The sequence below is a fragment of the Eulemur rufifrons genome, chromosome 30 (assembly GCF_041146395.1).
Source record: "Eulemur rufifrons isolate Redbay chromosome 30, OSU_ERuf_1, whole genome shotgun sequence".
NCBI classification, from domain to species: Eukaryota; Metazoa; Chordata; class Mammalia; order Primates; family Lemuridae; genus Eulemur; species Eulemur rufifrons.
The window spans coordinates 144,548,918-144,565,610 of NC_091012.1; the positions used below are offsets into that span (position 1 = coordinate 144,548,918).

At 57.0% G+C, this 16,693-nt stretch overlaps 1 protein-coding gene across 2 annotated transcripts in view; it reads right to left on the reverse strand.

Moving 5' to 3' along the window:
* The window catches only part of PLCXD1 (phosphatidylinositol specific phospholipase C X domain containing 1), a 28,094-nt gene extending 20,641 nt beyond the window's left edge, over positions 1-7,453 (reverse strand). For both annotated transcript variants that reach the window (XM_069463286.1, XM_069463285.1), the window contains exon 1: positions 7,331-7,453. The gene's annotated coding sequence lies outside the window, so the exon portion shown is untranslated. The remainder of the gene's footprint in view (positions 1-7,330) is intronic.
* Positions 7,454-16,693: the final 9,240 nt, after the last annotated feature.

Sequence of the window (16,693 nt, forward strand, 5' to 3'; positions counted from 1 at the left end):
GTGGTGTAGACACTCTCTGTGCACACGGTCAGCCCTGGTTCCTGGTCTGCACCTGGTGCTGTGTGTGGTGTAGACACTCTGTGGTGTAGACGCTCTCTGTGCACAGGTTCAGACCTGGTTCCTGGTCTGCACCTGGTGCTGTGTGTGGTGTAGACGCTCTGTGGTGTAGACACTCTCTGTGCACATGGTCAGCCCTGGTTCCTGGTCTGCGCCTGGTGCTGTGTGTGGTGTAGATGCTCTGTGGTGTAGACGCTCTCTTGCACCAGCTCCCCTGGCTCTGGCTGTGCCGCGGCAGCGAATCCCACCCTCTGTGCATGGCGGGCGAGCACCAAGACACCCTCGCTCTTCCCCCACCGACCTGGGGCTCTGTCAACTCCTGCCCAGGCTCCTCGGTGTCCTTCCAGGTGGGCCGAGGTCCCCAGGATGCCCGGGGGCCACGAGATGTTCATGTCACAGTGTCCGGGGACCCTGCCAGGGGGCCACCCTGACGCAGTCCCACGCAGCGCCCGCCGTGAAGGGTGGCGGTGCGGTCCACACCTCGCTACACGGGATCATCGCATGCCCGGGGTGGGGCTGGGGCGGGGCCGGGTTCACAGGGCGCAACCCTACCCTGAGGACCCATGTGGGTGACCCTGGCATCAGGCTTGTTCACAAGTGACGGCCTGACGGAAGGACCCCATCCAGGGGTGTGGTCAGCCCCACACAGCGTCTCGCCTTTGGCGCCTGCATTAGGACACCGGGCGCTGGGTCTGCCCCTCCCCAATGCCTCGCGGTCCCGTTCAAGCCCAGCCAGAGCCAGGACTGAGCCCTGAGCACCCCATCCCTGCCCAGGTGGGGCTCCCTGGTGACCAGGCAGCCCGCGGCCGGCCTGAGACCCTCGCGGGGAATCGCGCACCCACCCCGACCTCGGGAAGGCCGCCCAGGCGGCAGGGACTGAAGCTGCCGCCACCTGCTCCCCAAAGCCGGGGGTTAGAACCTCCAGGAACCGTGTGGACTGGCCGTTAAACACAGGTACAGTCAGAAATTAAATCAAGACCTTACGCATGAACACATTCTATCAGCAAAGGTCATAAATGCTGAAAACTCTCCACTTCCTAGTGACTGTGCTGTTTTGCTATTCCATCTGCTCACGCTGGTCTCACCTCCACAGGGTGTGCACGGCGGAAACTCTACTGGGAGCTTACGAGTCTGTGTGTGCGGCTGGTTTTGGAGCACCCACTTACAACAAGGACCGTGCTGCGTTGCTAGCTTACTGTCCAACATTGATGCCGTATCCCCTGGTAATGGTGGGGCACGTGTCCCGCCTGCCTTTCTTCCTGCAGAGCCGGTTCTTGACTGTGGACCAGTCTACGGCCCTTCACCCGTCCCCTCCACAGAACTCAGAACCTGCCAGTGTCACCCAAATGTCAACGAGACTGCAGCCAGACCAGGGTATCGAGGTGATACAGGTTCTCTACACTTTTACCTCAGCTTCCCGACTTAATGAATTGGATGTAAATGACCACATTGTGCACAAAAAAAGTCAAACATGAACAGCGTGTAGGGCAGGGGAAAAAAAAAAAAAAAAACCTTCTCCTCTACCTCTTAGGTTCTGTGACTGGGGTCTGTGAATGAAACTGCCAAAAGACAGACCGACAGAAACGGCAAAGAGATGTTATTCTTCGTGGACAGGAAGGTCACAGGAAAGAAGTGAGAAGCCCAAAGAAGCAGTCTGACTCAGGGGCTCTATAGCGTTTCCATAAAGGGCCCTGAATCGCGGAGAAGTGACTGGGCAAAGGAAAGGGCTTGGGCTCTCAGGACTGGCAGACTGTGGGATGGTGACTGGGAAACGTCTGGAGCATCGGGGTGTTTGGTAAGTTGTTCTGCAGAGCCTCTCAGTGCTGTCTCTCGCGTTCCTGGTATGGGAGAGGGGAACCCCTTTACAAAAGGAAGTTTGCTTCACCCTTGCAAGGGAAGGTTAGGCCCCTCTGTGAGACAGAAAGGGGTGCACGGAGATGCCTTCCTGCGCCTGCTGTTTCCCAGCTGCCTCCAGCCCAGAATAAACCTCATGCCACGGCGGCCGATTTGGGGGTGACATACTCTGATCCCCTCCAAGAGCTCCTGTGAGATGCAGACAGAGACACGTGGGTGTCCACAGAGGCGGTCGGTCGCTCACAAGCATTTTCTTAATAAAGCCAAGGAGCAAGAATCGATGACATTAAACACGTCAAACTTAACTAATTCAAACCTAAAAGCTCTTGGAATTTTAAATTATTGTGAAGCTTGAGAGGAACGTGGCTGGGACCTGAGTCAGAGCTGCAACTTCTGCCCTTTTTTCCTGTAAATAATTAAGACCACCCAGGCCAGAGATGAGACCCCTCAGATCTCTGCCCCTCCTCACGGGGCAGCAAGCTGCCTTCTTTGGAACGTGGTGGCATCTGTAGCCACTCAAATTGTGTGGCACACGCCGCTGGTCTCGTATGGAAAATGGCGTAACCTGCTGGCCCGTCTCCGTCTCTGCCCACGTAAGTGAAGCAGTAACTTCTCCACTTTGGAAACCCGACGCCCATTCGTCTGGAGTCTGGGCTTTGCCGGGTGGCCACTGTCAACCTCTGAGCTCAAATTAAACTCTATGCTATTTTCTGAATCTCATGATTTTTTTATTTTTTTTTTTTTTTGAGACAGAGTCTCACTCTGTTGCCCAGGCTAGAGTGAGTGCCGTGGCGTCAGCCTAGCTCACAGCAACCTCAAACTCCTGGGCTCAAGCGATCCTCCTGTCTCAGCCTCCCGAGTAGCTGGGACTACAGGCATGCGCCACCATGCCCGGCTAATTTTTTCTGTATATATTTTTAGCTGTCCATATAATTTCTTTCTATTTTTAGTAGAGATGGGGTCTCGCTCTTGCTCAGGCTGGTCTCGAACTCCTGAGCTTAAACGATCCGCCCACCTCGGCCTCCCAGAGAGCTAGGATTACAGGCGTGAGCCACCGCGCCCGGCCAGAATCTCATGATTTAAGGTTGACAAATCCAACAAGAGTGCTGTTATTTGAAAATGTTTTTGTGCAGGGATGTCCCCATCACTCTTGGGAGAGATGGTGTCACCCAAATGGATCACAGTATCTCTCATGCCCCAGAATGGATGGACGGATGGGTGGGTGGGTGGTGGATGGATGGGTGGATGCATCGATGGGAGGGTGGATAGATGGATGGATGGATGGGTGGGTGGATAGATGGATGGATGGGTGGATAAGTGGGTGGGTAGATAGGTGGGTGGGTGGATGGATGGATGGATGGGTGGGTGGTGGATGGATGGATGGGGGTGGATGGATAGATGGATGGATGGATGGGTGGGTGGACAGATGGATGGATGGGTGGATAGGTGGGTGGGTAGATAGATGGGTGGGTGGATGGATGGATGGATGGGTGGTGGATGGATAGATGGAGGGAGGGAGGGAGGGAGGGATGGGTGAGGGGATAGATGAGTAGTGGATGGACAGGTGGCCCAGCAGGTCACCACATGCAGGGACCCCTAAACCCTCCCACAGAGAAGTTCTGGATTCAACCCAAAACAGGGAGCTCATCTGCCCGTCACCATCCCTGGATGCCTGCACTGTGCACCCTGCGCACACATTCCTCGACCCTGGAGGCGGCTCAGGACACCCCTCCCCAAGACGTACCAGTTTGCCCCAAGGGTCATGTGGAGCTGAAGGTACTGGTGTTCCCGAAATCCTACACTATGCAAAAGCAGAGCCTCCCCACGGAACTCACTTGTCACAAATGCCCTCCGAGGAGCAACTCTGAGCGGCACCACCCCAAGCAGACATTGTCACCAAATGACACCTCTCTCATCTACTCTCCCAGGGGACCAGTATTTCCCCAAAACAGTCCTTTCCTTTTCCATAAGTGCCCTTCCCCCCGGCCCTTTCCCCTACTAAACTAGATGTACAGACCCTGATTTCTAACCACCCCGTCGAGTCATTCACTCCTGAGCACTCTTGTGACATTAATACCAGTGCCCTGTTACTAAGCTTGTTTTGTTCTTATTAACCTGTCATTTGTTAGTCTGACATACAAGGCTGCAACCTGAGCACCTAAGACTGCTTTTCCTCCCCACGCCCTCAGCACGTGCCTGTCCAGTGAATGAACACACCTTGCAAAACCCTCCTGCCCTGCAGGTGCACAGGAACTCGTCCCTGCGGAATTTGTAAATGGCTCCGCCAGGAAATTCCAGGCGAGGCGCAAACTTGGAAGTTGAGCAATGACCCCCTCTTCTCCCGTACCTGCTCCACGCCCTGAGGCCCTCCCACCTTTCTGCAGCTTCCCCTACGGGCCGCACCTGAGTAATTTGCTTGCAACAGTGATATTCCTGCGCAGCAGTTTCAGGAGTGGGGTTATGCTGGTAACTGTTCTGCTATTTGCGTATTGCCACACAATTTTAATCCTTAACTGAATAACATAATTCCTGGGCCTTATCCACACGGAGAGAGAACAGAAAACATTGTCCACGATTCAGGTGACCTTGAAAAGCAGGTTGAGAAGTTTGTGAAGCAGAAAGAACACCCGATTCTGGGATGCACATTGTGTACTGCTGGCCAAGTGCAAATTACAAGCAAGAGGCTTAATTCTCCCTGTCAAAATAAGGAGGGAATTTCTCTCTCTCTCTCTCTTTTTTTTTAGGTGCATTTACACTCTGTCTGCAGCTCCTAGCGGGTGCCTGGGATGCCCATTGAATTCTGGCTCAGTAATAAAACTGCTCCTTTCTCCTCTGCCTTTTGGGGAGAGTTTCTGGGTTGCTGAGAGGTTTTGTTTTTAATTACATCTTTCCGACACTGCTTCCTCCCACACCCTGGGTGACGAGTTAGATCAGCTCCCGGGCTCACTGTGCGGCAGTGACCTGGGAGGGGGCGTCCTCGAGAACCCCCTGCGCCCACACCCACGAGGGTGAGGTCATCCCAGGGAACACACCAGCTCAGCCTCAGCCTCCTCCCCCTGAGGAAACCAGCCACCCCTGGGCCCCGGCTCGGGGTCTCCAGGCAGGCAGTGGCCACTGCTGTTCTCCCAGGATGGACGGAGGCTCAGGACTGGGGTCTCCTGTGTCCTGTTCACTGCGAGGTGCTGAGAGGGGCACAGCCGGTCAGCGGGGGCAGCTGTAGCCCCCCCTCAGTAAACACCAAGCATCCCGGGGGCGCGGGGGGGTAGAGTGCTCGTCTACTACGTTGGCTGTTCCCACCCCAACGCTGAGGGCCCAGCACTGTTCAAACTGCGACTCACCCATTCCCGGGGCCAAGCCTGCTGGGTGCAGCGTGTGTGCCCAGAAACGCTTAGGAGAGCATCGTGCAGGAGCCCGTATCCCACACTGTGCTGCCAGGAGCACGCCCCATGTGCAAACCCCGGCTCTGTGGCACACCCACCGGGAACCCCAAACTGCCTCCTCAGCTGCTGTGTGCCTCAGTTTCCACACCTGCGAGCTGGGACAAAGGCCCGCCTGAGGATGTTGAATTTTAGGTGAAGAGTGAGAAATGCCATCCGTCTTTTCCTTAGCAGGAAAGGGCTTCCTGCAAGGCCTCAGCCCACATGACCCAGATGACACTCACAGACGCCCTGTGTACCGAGGACAGGACAGGACAGACCCTGCCGACTCCCACGCAGTGTCTCACAAAGGACGTGCGGAACTGCGGATCCTCGCCAACCAGCCGACCAATCAGAACAGATTGACCAAGCAGGTCCAGATTGTCCACGTCCCCAACTGTGCACTGCCCCTGCAGTGTCCAACCATAACCCTAATCATGACGCCACCACCACCCGCCCTGAGCCAGGACAGACCCCTCCCCAAAGGCCCCTGCAGTGTCCAACCCTAACCCTAACCATGACGCTAACACCACCCGGCCTGAGCCAGGACAGGCCTCTCCCAAGGGCCCTGCTGGGAGTCCCCTGGGCTCAGGGAACATCTTCTCCATCACCCTCCTCTGCCAGCAGGTCCTCAACTTTGCTCACTGCTCACTCCAAAAGAAAAAGCCTCTTGCCTAACTCCAGAGAAGACTGCAGGCCGGGCGCGGTGGCTCACGCCTGTAATCCCAGCACTCTGGGAGGCCAAGGCGGGCAGATCGTTTGAGCTCAGGAGTTCGAGACGAGCCTGAGCAAGAGCGAGACCCCATCTCTACTAAAAATAGAAACAAATTATATGGACAAGTAAAAATATATGTAGAAAAATTAGCCAGGCATGGTGGTGCATGCCTGTAGTCCCAGCTACTCGGGAGGCTGAGGCAGGAGGATCGCTTGAGCCCAGGAGTTTGAGGTTGCTGTGAGGTAGGCTGACGCCACGACACCTTAGCCCAGGCAACAGAGTGAGACTCTGTCGCAAAAAAAAATAAATAAATAAAATAAAAAGGAAAAAGAGAAGACTGCAGACCTCTTGGTTAGAGTTTTCTGTAATTCTAACACAATGCTCCACCCTTCCCTTAATAGTCCTATCCCCTCCTTCCCCCACTTCCTGTCAGACCCCCTCCCTTCACACCCCAGGTCCCCTGACCAGTGGGGGTGTCCCCTCCAGTCCCCATGTCCTCTACCCCGCCCCTCTCATAACACCTGTGGAGTGTAGACAGCAGCCTTAACCCTAACCCCCTGATGTGCGAACGGCGGGGTGCGCCCCACAGAGCCCTGACTCCTCCTCAGTGGTTCCTCTCTGCCCCTGGCCTCACAGCTACGGCGACAGATGCCGATGTGTGGCAGGTCACAGCGAGGCTGAGCCTCCAGGCCGGTGAGACACCTGTGCTCCCACCTGTGACTGCACACGGAGGCTCCTTCCGCGCGGGGCCGCCGGGCCCACGCTCAGCGCACAGGTGCCGGGTGACCAAGCCTTGGTCCCGGGCAGGATGCCCCACGTTCCCCACTGCGGACATTCCCACGTGCCCTGGCCCCGAACACGCACCCCTCCCGCCCCGCCGTGGTGCCAGGACATCGGTCCACAAGGCCCTTCCCAGGCTGGCCCCGCACCGGCCACCGGGCTCGTCCGGGCCGATTCGCCACCGCCTGGAGCTGCCCCGGGGCTCCCGCGCTGGCCTCGCCCGTCACACCCGCACGGAGTTCCCGGCGCTGCGGTGACACCGCCCGGGAGTGTCACAGTGCCTGGAGCCGCCTCTGCGGGGCGCAGACCCCCGGCACCCTGGCCCTGGAGCCCCCGTGTGACGCCCGCCCGACCAGGGTCCCGGCGGGAGGAGGACCCGGGGTCTGAGCGACAAGAAAGGAACGAGGGACGCGAGCGCCGTCCGACCCCTCCCCTCGTGAGGACTGACGCCTCGTCCCCACCCCCCGTCCCCGCGGGGACCCTGGGCCACGGGGAGGTGGGCGCTCACCTGGCGCCGCGGGACAGTCGGTTCCGGCAGCTCCGGCCGCGCTCTGGGGAGACACAGGCACCGGCTGACACGCTCACTCGCTCTAGCGGGAACTGAGGGCCGGTCGCCTCCCTGCGCGGGACGGAGAGAGGGGCCGGTCCCAGAGCCGACCTGCGCCAATCGGCAGGGCCTGCCCGGCCGCGCGCCCCGCCCCGGCCCTGGCACGGGCCCCAAACTCCGCCCCCTCGGGAACGGACCCCCCCCGAACTCCGCCCCCCTCGGACACGGACCCCAAACTCCGCCCCCCTTGGGCACGGACCCCAAACTCCACCCCCCCTCGGGCAGGGGCCCCAAACTCCACCCCCGCCTCGGGCGCGGGCCCCAAACTCCACCCCCCCCTCGGGCGCGGGCCCCAAACTCCGCCCCGCCTCTGGTATGGGCCCCAAACTCCGCCCCGCCCCGAGCAGGGACCCCAAACTCCACCCCTCGTCTGGCAGGGACCCCAAACTCCGCCCCGCCTGAGGCACGGACCCCAAATCCGACCCCCTCTGGCACTGACCCCCAAATTCCGCCCCCCCTCGGGCACGAGGCCCCAAACTCCGCCCCTCGTCTGGCAGGGACCCCCTCCAAAGTCCGCCCCCTCGGCCACGGACCCCCCCAAACTTTCCCACCCTCGGGCGCAGGCTCCAAACTCCGCCCCACCTCAGGCAGGGGCCTCAGTGCCTGGGGCGCCGCCCCCAGGGTCAGGCAGGGGCCAGGTCCTCACAGAGCAGGGGGCACGGAGACACCCGGGGACACCAGGACGTCCTGACAGTGAATCTGTCTGTCCCCCCCGGTTGGGGACGAGGGACAGCGAGGACGTCCTCAGGGATGCCCAGACTCTGGCATCGCCCCATCCTTTTGGTCGGAGGGGCCCTCTCGGGGGACATCGAGGACATTGTGACCACCTGTCCGTCCTGTGGCCGCCGTCCACTGCTGTGGTCACCCCCAGGCAGCGGCAACAAGCACGGTGGTCTCCACCCCGGTGGCCACTTGTCCGGGTGCGGTGGCATCTGATCTCTGATGCTCGGCCAGCACCGCCTCGGGTGGCCCTTGTCCCGGGTCTAACCTGGGTGTCCCCCGTCCTGAGCCTGGCCAGTGTCCGCCTCCTCAGGGGGGCAAGTGGCTCCTCCCAGCGCAGGTGCCTCCGGACCCGCTCTCTCCACTGACCCCGAGGTGACCCTCTCCCCACAGTGACCCCCAGTGACGGGCGCCTGGGCCCAGCTCTGTCCAGGCCCGCTCTGCCTCCCCTGCCTGTCCCCTGCCTCCCACCCCTAGCCCTGCTCCGCAAGTGTCTCTGCCACGCGTTGCCGCCCCACCCCGGACCCCCAGACAGGCCAGCCCGGCCTTCAGAGGGGGGCGCAGGGGGAGCCCGCAGGGGAGTCTGGAGGCGCCGATGTGGGACCCCCGTTCCTGGCTGAGTTCTCAGCTGGGCCTGGCAGGGGCTTCTCTCCCTGCTCGCTGCAGCCCTGTCTAGGGCCTGTCCTCCGCTCCTCGTGCTCCCAGTCACCCCCCCACCCCCCCACCCCCGCCTCCTGCGGCTGAGGCCTCAGACAGCTGCTGTCCTGTGGGGACAGGCAAGGCAGCCGCCAGACTTGCCCTCTCCCAGCCTCCCTCCCCCTCTAGTCCTCCCTCCTCCTCCTCCTCCTCCTCCTCCCACCTCCCTTCTCCCTCCCCTCTTCTCTCCTCCTCCTCCCCCTCCCTCCTCCCCCTCCCTCCTCCTCCTCCCCCTCCCTCCTCCCTCCCCTCCTCCCTCCCCTCCTCCCTCCCCTCTTCCCTCCTCCCCCTCCCTCCTCCTCCTCCTCCCCCCCACCTCCTCCGTCCTCCTCCTCCCACCTCCCTTCTCCCTCCCCTCTTCCCTCCTCCTCCTCTCTCCCCTGCGCCCCCCACCCCTCTCTGCCTGAGCCCTCTCCACCCCCCGTGCTATGCCCACTCCGGCCCCTCCCCCACCACCCCAGGAGGAGCGAACAAGACACCCTGAGCCCTGCTGCGATGTGGACCGGTGTCACGAGGCCCTGCCCGCCCCCATGTGGTCGGATGGCGTGGGGGCGTGGCCTGACGGGCTGGCTGTGCACCCGTGGGCTGAGTGCCACGTGCCCGCGTCTGACCCGTCCCTGCCGTGTCTGTCGCAAGCGCAGAGTGACGAGAGGCCCTTGAGTGGAGTGGGTCGGGTGCCCCGGCCTGGCCCAGGCCTTTCCGGCCGTGGAGAGCTCTCTGGTTCCGAAAGTCCTATGACCCCTGTTTCCCTTGGGGATCGTTAAGGGGGACAGCGCCCCTGCCGTGTCCGAGGAGACACACCTGGAGAGGAAGATTTTGCAATTTACAGGTCCTGGGGGTACCCGGCCTGCCTGGAGGCCCCACACTGGGGGGGTCAGGGAGCAGGAGAGAGACGGGGACCCTGGCCCACGCCTCTGTGGGGTCCGGGCTGTTATGCAAACCGGGGTCTCTGCGCAGTCTAATGGGAGGTTCTCGGCCAGAGGGCACGAGCTCCGTGGTCGCTGTGACCGAGAGGGGGTCCCTGTGGCTGCACAGCCCCTGGGGGTGTGGGGTCAGCAGGCTGCGTCCAGCTGCCCTGTGGTGGGTGGTCACCCTGGGGGGTGGCTGCACAGGGCAGGTGTCTGGACCGACCACCCTGACAGCCGGGAGGGGACGGACGCTGCAAGCACCGCCCCTTCCTGGGGACACAAGGCGCAGGGAGCGTCACTCACAGGGGACACGGAGGCTCCCACAGTTACAGGAACCCAGCACACCCCGCAGCCCCCACCCAGCCTCACCCCAGCACCGGGGCAGGGCCCCCTTCGAGGGCGGTGCGCTGGGCAGAGGGCCCGGGGTGTGTCCCCAGAGGCAGGACAGCTGTGCCATCAGCTGCAGCGATTTCCAACATCAGCCCTCGGGCCCTTCCCCACATTTGGGTAAACCTTCCAAGCCCGCCACGTGCGGGCGCTGGGGCGGGGGACTCCTGGCTCTTTCAAGCCAACATTCTCCACCTCTTCTGGGCGATTCCGAGCAGGGGTCTGGGAGACGGTGACATTCAGTAGCCACGAATACAGGCTTCCCGGGTGACTCCGCGGGAAACCTTTTCTCCCTGTCTGGGGTTCTCTCTGCCCGTTCGCTGCAGAATAAGCCAAATGTGATTGGGGACGGTTTGGAAGCTGGGGGATGTGAACGCCCCGGGCCCCACACTCCGGCTCTTGGGTTGCAGCCAGCATGACAGCCCGAGGTGTTTTCCCAGTGCTGGGGGTGGTCTAAACAGTTGTCACTTTGCAGCTCATTCCGGAGCTGTCACCAGATTCACCAGCCCCATCCTCTCCTCATCTTGTTCTCCTAGGTTTTGGCCACTTAGGCCACCTTCGGTGGGTCCCTCCCTACTGGACCTGCCCTCCCTAACCCTGACCCTAACCCTAACCCTAACCACGCCTTCCCGCTCTCCTCCCTCAGGGCCTGTGCTCGAGGACCCCACCCACACCCTGACCTCTCACCCCTAACCCCAGGTGTGCCTCGTCCCCCCCCCCCCACCTGCTTATCATTCCAGCCTCAGCTCAGGAATTCTCATGCAGCCCTGCTGGTCCCCAAATGTCCTCTGCCCACACACAAGCAGGAAGGTCACTAAACCTTGCCTAAAACGGTTCATACTGACACAACAAATGTTAAAACACGGCAGGATTGGAGTCAGAATAGATGCCCATTCACTGATCAAGTGAATCAGGGTTAGGAAATGATAGTGCCTGGTGCTGGCAGCGGTATGCTGGGAGGGACAGTCCCACACCAGGCTCGGTTGTTTTTCAGACAAGGTCTGGCTTTGTAGCCCAGCCCAGCCGGGGGTGCCGTGGCTAGACCCTAGCTCACCACAGCCTTGAACTCCTCAGCTGAAGGGATCCTCCTGCCTCAGCCTCCTGAGTAGCTGGGACTGCAGGTGTGCCAACACGCCCGGCTAATTTTTTAGTTTTTTTGTAGAGACGGGGTCTTGCTATGTTGTCCTGTCTGGAATTCTAATAGTTTTCCCGTTAGGTGCTCGTAGATTTTCCAAGTACGTATCTATCTGATCTGCAAAATAGTGACACATCTTGCTCCCTGTTTTCCGACTGTTGCTTCACCTTCACGTTCAATTGTACCGTCTGGCGATTTGGGGTAACACTGAGGAAGAGTGTGAGAGGCATCATCCGTGTCTTCCTCCCTCCTTGAGGGGCGGAGCAGAGTCTCGCCATGAGGCAGGAGGCTGTGCTCAGGCTTTGGAAGGACGTGCCGTGTGTCGTGCTGAGGAAGTTCAGTTCTCTAAGTTCAGCTTCTCCTTGGAAACTGATGTTGCATTTTAGCAACTGTCTTCTCCCCACTGCTGAACGAGGCAGGTTTTATTCTGCCCTCGTCCAGTTGATGTGTTGCAATCTATGAATAAACGTCCTGATACCGAATCGCCCTTGCTACCCTAGCATGAGCACCGCGTGGGCACCGTGTGTCATCACGGGAACATGCCGTGTCACTCTGCGTCCTGGGACTCTGCGTTCTGTAGCACCTTTGCACCAATATCCATAAACAAGATGGGTTTAGAGCTTCCCTTTCCCCCACGTTGGGATATGTTAGTGTAAAAATTAGCTTTGAAAATGAAAGAGGGAAGCATTTCCTCCTTCTCTGTGTCCTGGAAGTGATTGAACAGGTAGGAATTGTTTGTTCCTTTTAGGCTTCCTAAATCCTGCCTAACTGTGCTGGGTGGGCCACGCAGACTTTGCAGTGCAAGCTATTTCATGTAACTTTTTTACTTACTTCTCCAGCAACTGCTCTGTGTAGGGTAGTCCTCCTTTTTTTTTTTTTTTTTTTTGAGACAGAGTCTCGCTCTGTTGCCCAGGCTAGAGTGCCGTGGCGTCAGCCTCGCTCACAGCAACCTCAAACTGCTGGGCTCAAGCGATCCTCCTGCCTCAGCCTCCCGAGTAGCTGGGAAACAGGCATGCGCCACTATGCCTGGCTAATTTTTTCTATATATATTTTTAGTTGTCCATATAATGTCTTTCTATTTTTAGTAGAGATGGGGTCTCGCTCTTGCTCAGGCTGGTCTCGAACTCCTGAGCTCAAACGATCCGCCCGCCTCAGCCTCCCAGAGTGCTGGGATGACAGGTGTGAGCCACCGCACCCGGCCTCCTCTGCTGTCTATTAGGAGGACACCTGTCCTTGGGTTCAGGGCTCACCTAATCCAGGATGGTCTCCTCTCAAAACTGTTCACACAATGACATCTGCAAAGAGCTTTTTCCCAAATAAGGTCTCATTCACATTCTAGGGATCAGGCTACACATATCTTTTTTGGGGGGGTGAACCTCCATTTAACTCACACAATACCTTTAAAAAGTATATATTTTCACTTCCAAATTTTTTAACTTTTAAAAAAGTATTATGCTGGACAGACGACAGTTAATAATAACGTACTATATATTTCAAAACTGCTACATGATTAGATTTTAAATGGTCTCGCCGCAAAGAAATGACAAATCTGTGAGATGACGGATAAGTTACTGGCCTGATTTAGTGACTTCACAATGTAAGCAGGTATCATAACCTAAACTGCACCCCATAAATATGTATAATTCTTGCCAATTAAAACTGAAATTTAAAAATAAAATTTCTATAGCCACATGTCAATATTTATGATGCAATGGTAACTCCGTAAAGCCTCATACGGAACTATACACACAACTACTGTCGTAACTACGCTAAATGAGAGTTTACCATGAACGAGGACCGCAACAGAAAAACGAACAGTCACGAGTTCGTCAAACGGTGTCTCATTCATCTCCTCTTATTTTGTGTCCTCTCCATCCTGTTGTTTCCGTGGCTCTTGTTCTCGATGGTGAAGGAAATAGAAACCAGTAAAAAGCAATGTCTTCCCCACACAAAGAAAAGAATAAAATAAAACGTGTTGTGCTGTATACGATCTTTGGGATTTGCTTGCTTACCCAGTGCTGGGTTTAGGGTTCCTTCGTGTGGTGCGACCTCAGGGCCCCGCTGTTCCCGGTTGCCATGGGAACCTCTGACCCGGCTCCCTCACAGCCCCCCCCCCTTGCCCAACACCAGGAAGCCGGAGTGGGAAACACTCCCCACCCTGGGCATGTGGTGCAAACTCCGACCTTCCATAGCACCCCTAACACCGGGACCGTCCACTCTCCATCAGACTAAGCATCCTCTAAATAATTATTAAACAAAACAAAAATGTATGTGAGTGGTGTCTCTAATGGACTAAATACACCCGGCCTTCCTTCCTCCTCCTCCTCCTCTCCCTCCCTCTCTCCTCCTCCCAACTGGTTCACGAATCCAAGGAGGACCATGACTTACTGCCAGGAAAAATAGAGTCAATCATTAGACCTATTTCTAGCTTTCACCTTTTAGATACTAGCACTCAGATTCATCGTTTGCATGAACAACGAGACGAGAGAAGTTTTGTTATAAAACGTCACACAGTTGTTCCAATTCTGTCCCGCTACATGCCCAGGTGTGACTGAAAGCTTTGGCAATTGTCAGCTTTCGATGTGGTCAGCGTCTCTGTCAAGCTGGCAGGTGGCAAACAATGGGGCCCCTTTCGTAGTTCCAGGACGTGGGCAGAGGGTGCTGCCGGGGCTTGCCAATGTAGCAACTAGTGATTCAGCAGCTGCGCCCCCACTTAGCAATTCCTGTTTAACCTGAGACGTTGGAAGGCTCGGGGAACCGAGTATTGCCATGTCATTCCACCTTTGCTGGTACAGTTTATTTCCAATTGAAAGATTTTAAGGTTATGCATTAGTGTGTTTTCTTCAAGTCTGCCTGTTTGTGGGGCACACCTGTTATGCAGATCGCCTCCCCTGGCCCCCGCAGCCCACCCGACCCTCTGACGCCCCTCTGACTTCCCACCGCAAGCGAACCTGTTCCTGTTGGGAGCAGACCCCAAAACCCAGGACAGATAAGAGCCGACAGGTTCCTGACAACAGCCCAGGCAGATCAAATGACGTAGACCTGATACCTGGTGTGTGAGTTACAACAGCAAGACAGATCCCAACGCCGCTTCTCATTCATCTGGGCAGTTTGTAATGATGCGTTATTAGCTAAAACTCCAAGTCATTTGCAGCAGCTTTATTGTGCTACAATTGACATCCAATAAAACGTGACGGGGTCCTGGCCTTTCTCTGGCTGCAAAGGCCAGCAGGACCCCAGGCCACCTGCCCTGTCTCCCACCTTTGCCCCAGCAGAAACGCCTCTCGGCCAGGAAGGGCAGGGAGCCGGGCATGGGCGGGCGGGATCTCCATGTCCCTGGGAAGAGGGGCTCCCTGCTGTCCTGGACACGGGTCTCCCGGGCCGGCCCCTGTCAACGCACCACAAATCAGGAGGTTGGTCTGAGGCCCGGCTCTCTCCCGTGCCTGAGCGGGGGGCGAGCACCAGGCTGGAGGCCCAGTGGACGACAGGAGGCTGGGGTGCTTCCCGGGCAGGTGGGGACCCCCAAGCTGCCAGAGGTCTGCAGGCTGGAGAACTGCGCCAGGTGCCGCGTGGCATCTCCTGCCCCCCGGGAAGGTTCCATCCGAGATCCTCTGAGCCGAGACTGTAACTCGGCTCTACTTGTCAACACACCTTATTTTCGTGTGGCTTTGAGATACACCACATTTTGCAAAAATGTGACTGCTAGGTGATCCTAGGAAAGGCCGTCCTCATTTTTACTTGGACTTCACCGCGAGTTTTTTATCATCGTAGAAAATGGTAAAAGGGCTGGGAGTTCTTCCCTCGCCAGAAGTGCCCAGCATCGCCGTAACCATGGTGACTCAAGAATGTATTTGCCCATTTAAAATATTAGAGATGGAATTCAGTTGAACGTTGTTTTTTCTTAAATCTAAATTGAAGAATTAGTTAAGCAAACCTCTGATTACTTGTGTTTTCCACATAGTTGACACCAAGTGTTTGCATATCAAATCTCACATTATCTTATTAACACGTTGTCTACTTTATGTCTCTGTTACATTGTAATTACGACTCCTAGATGCACACATCTAAGTATGCTTAAATTATGTGCATAGAGAGGTTTGTATCTCTGCATCTCATTTTGGAGAGGGGGAACCACGACACCGTGTTTGGTATAAAAGCGGGTGAGGATCTGACAGGCGGAGAGGACCGCCACGCGATGCCCCTTCATGCCCGCGGAGGCCGCTGTCAGACGGCAGCAGGGGGAGAAGACCCCACGCCGCTGCGGGGAATGTGCGATGCTGCAGCCACCTTGGAAGACAGCCTGGCCGCCCCTCAAGACGTTAAACACGAGGACACCGTGTGACCCGGCGCAGGACGGTCTATCCAGCCAGGGGCGGGGGCAGGCGCCTGCGGACCCAGCTACGCGGCGAGCTGAGGTGGGAAGATCGCTTGGGCCCAGGAGTTTGAAGCCAGCCTGGGCAACACAGAGACTGTCTCCAAAACTAAATAGATAAAATGAATACCATAGTCCATCCGTACAACAGAATATTATTCAGCCATAGAAAGGAATGGAATCTGATGCACCCTGCAACGTGGACCAGCCGTGAGAACATTTTTTCAGCGAAAGGAGCCAGACACAGGAGGCTGCCCGGGGTGCGATTCCATTTGTGGGAAAGCACAGGACAGGTGCGTCCACACAGACAGAACGCGGGTCAGCGGTGGCCAGGGCTGGGGAGGAGGGAAGGGGAGACACAGCTTGATGAGAACAGTTTCCTTTTTTTTTTTTTATTTCATCTTGTTATGGGGGATACAGAATTGCAGGTTACATACGTTGCTCCTGTACCGCCTTTCCCCCCAAGTCAGAGCTCCAGGCGTGTCTGTTCCCCAGGTCGTGCGCATTGCACCCATCATGAGGTATATATCCCTCCCTTCCCCACCCCCCCTTCCCGAGTCAGCACCTTCAAGTGTTACCATTCCCCAAACGGTGCGCAATGCACTCATTGTGTAGGCATACCCCCATCCCCTCCCCCACCCCCCACCTCAGTCTGATATCCGATTGGTGTTGTTCCTAGATGTGTATTTAGGTGATGATCAGGGAAACCAATTTTCTGGTGAGTACATGTGATGCTTGTTTTTCCATTCTTGGGATACTTCACTTAATATAATGGGTTCCAACTCTCTCCAGGAGAACCATAGAGATGTCGTATCTTCATTATTTCTTATAGCTGAGTAATATTCCATGGTATACATATGCCACAGCTTACTAATCCAATCATGTATTGATGGGCATTTGGGTTGTTTCCACATCTTTGCTATTGTGAATTGTGCTGCTATAAACATTCGGGTACATGTGTCTTTGTTAAAGAATGACCTTTTTTCCTTTGGGTATATGCCCAGTAATGGGATTGCTGGGTCAAATGGCAGGTCTACTTGAATCTG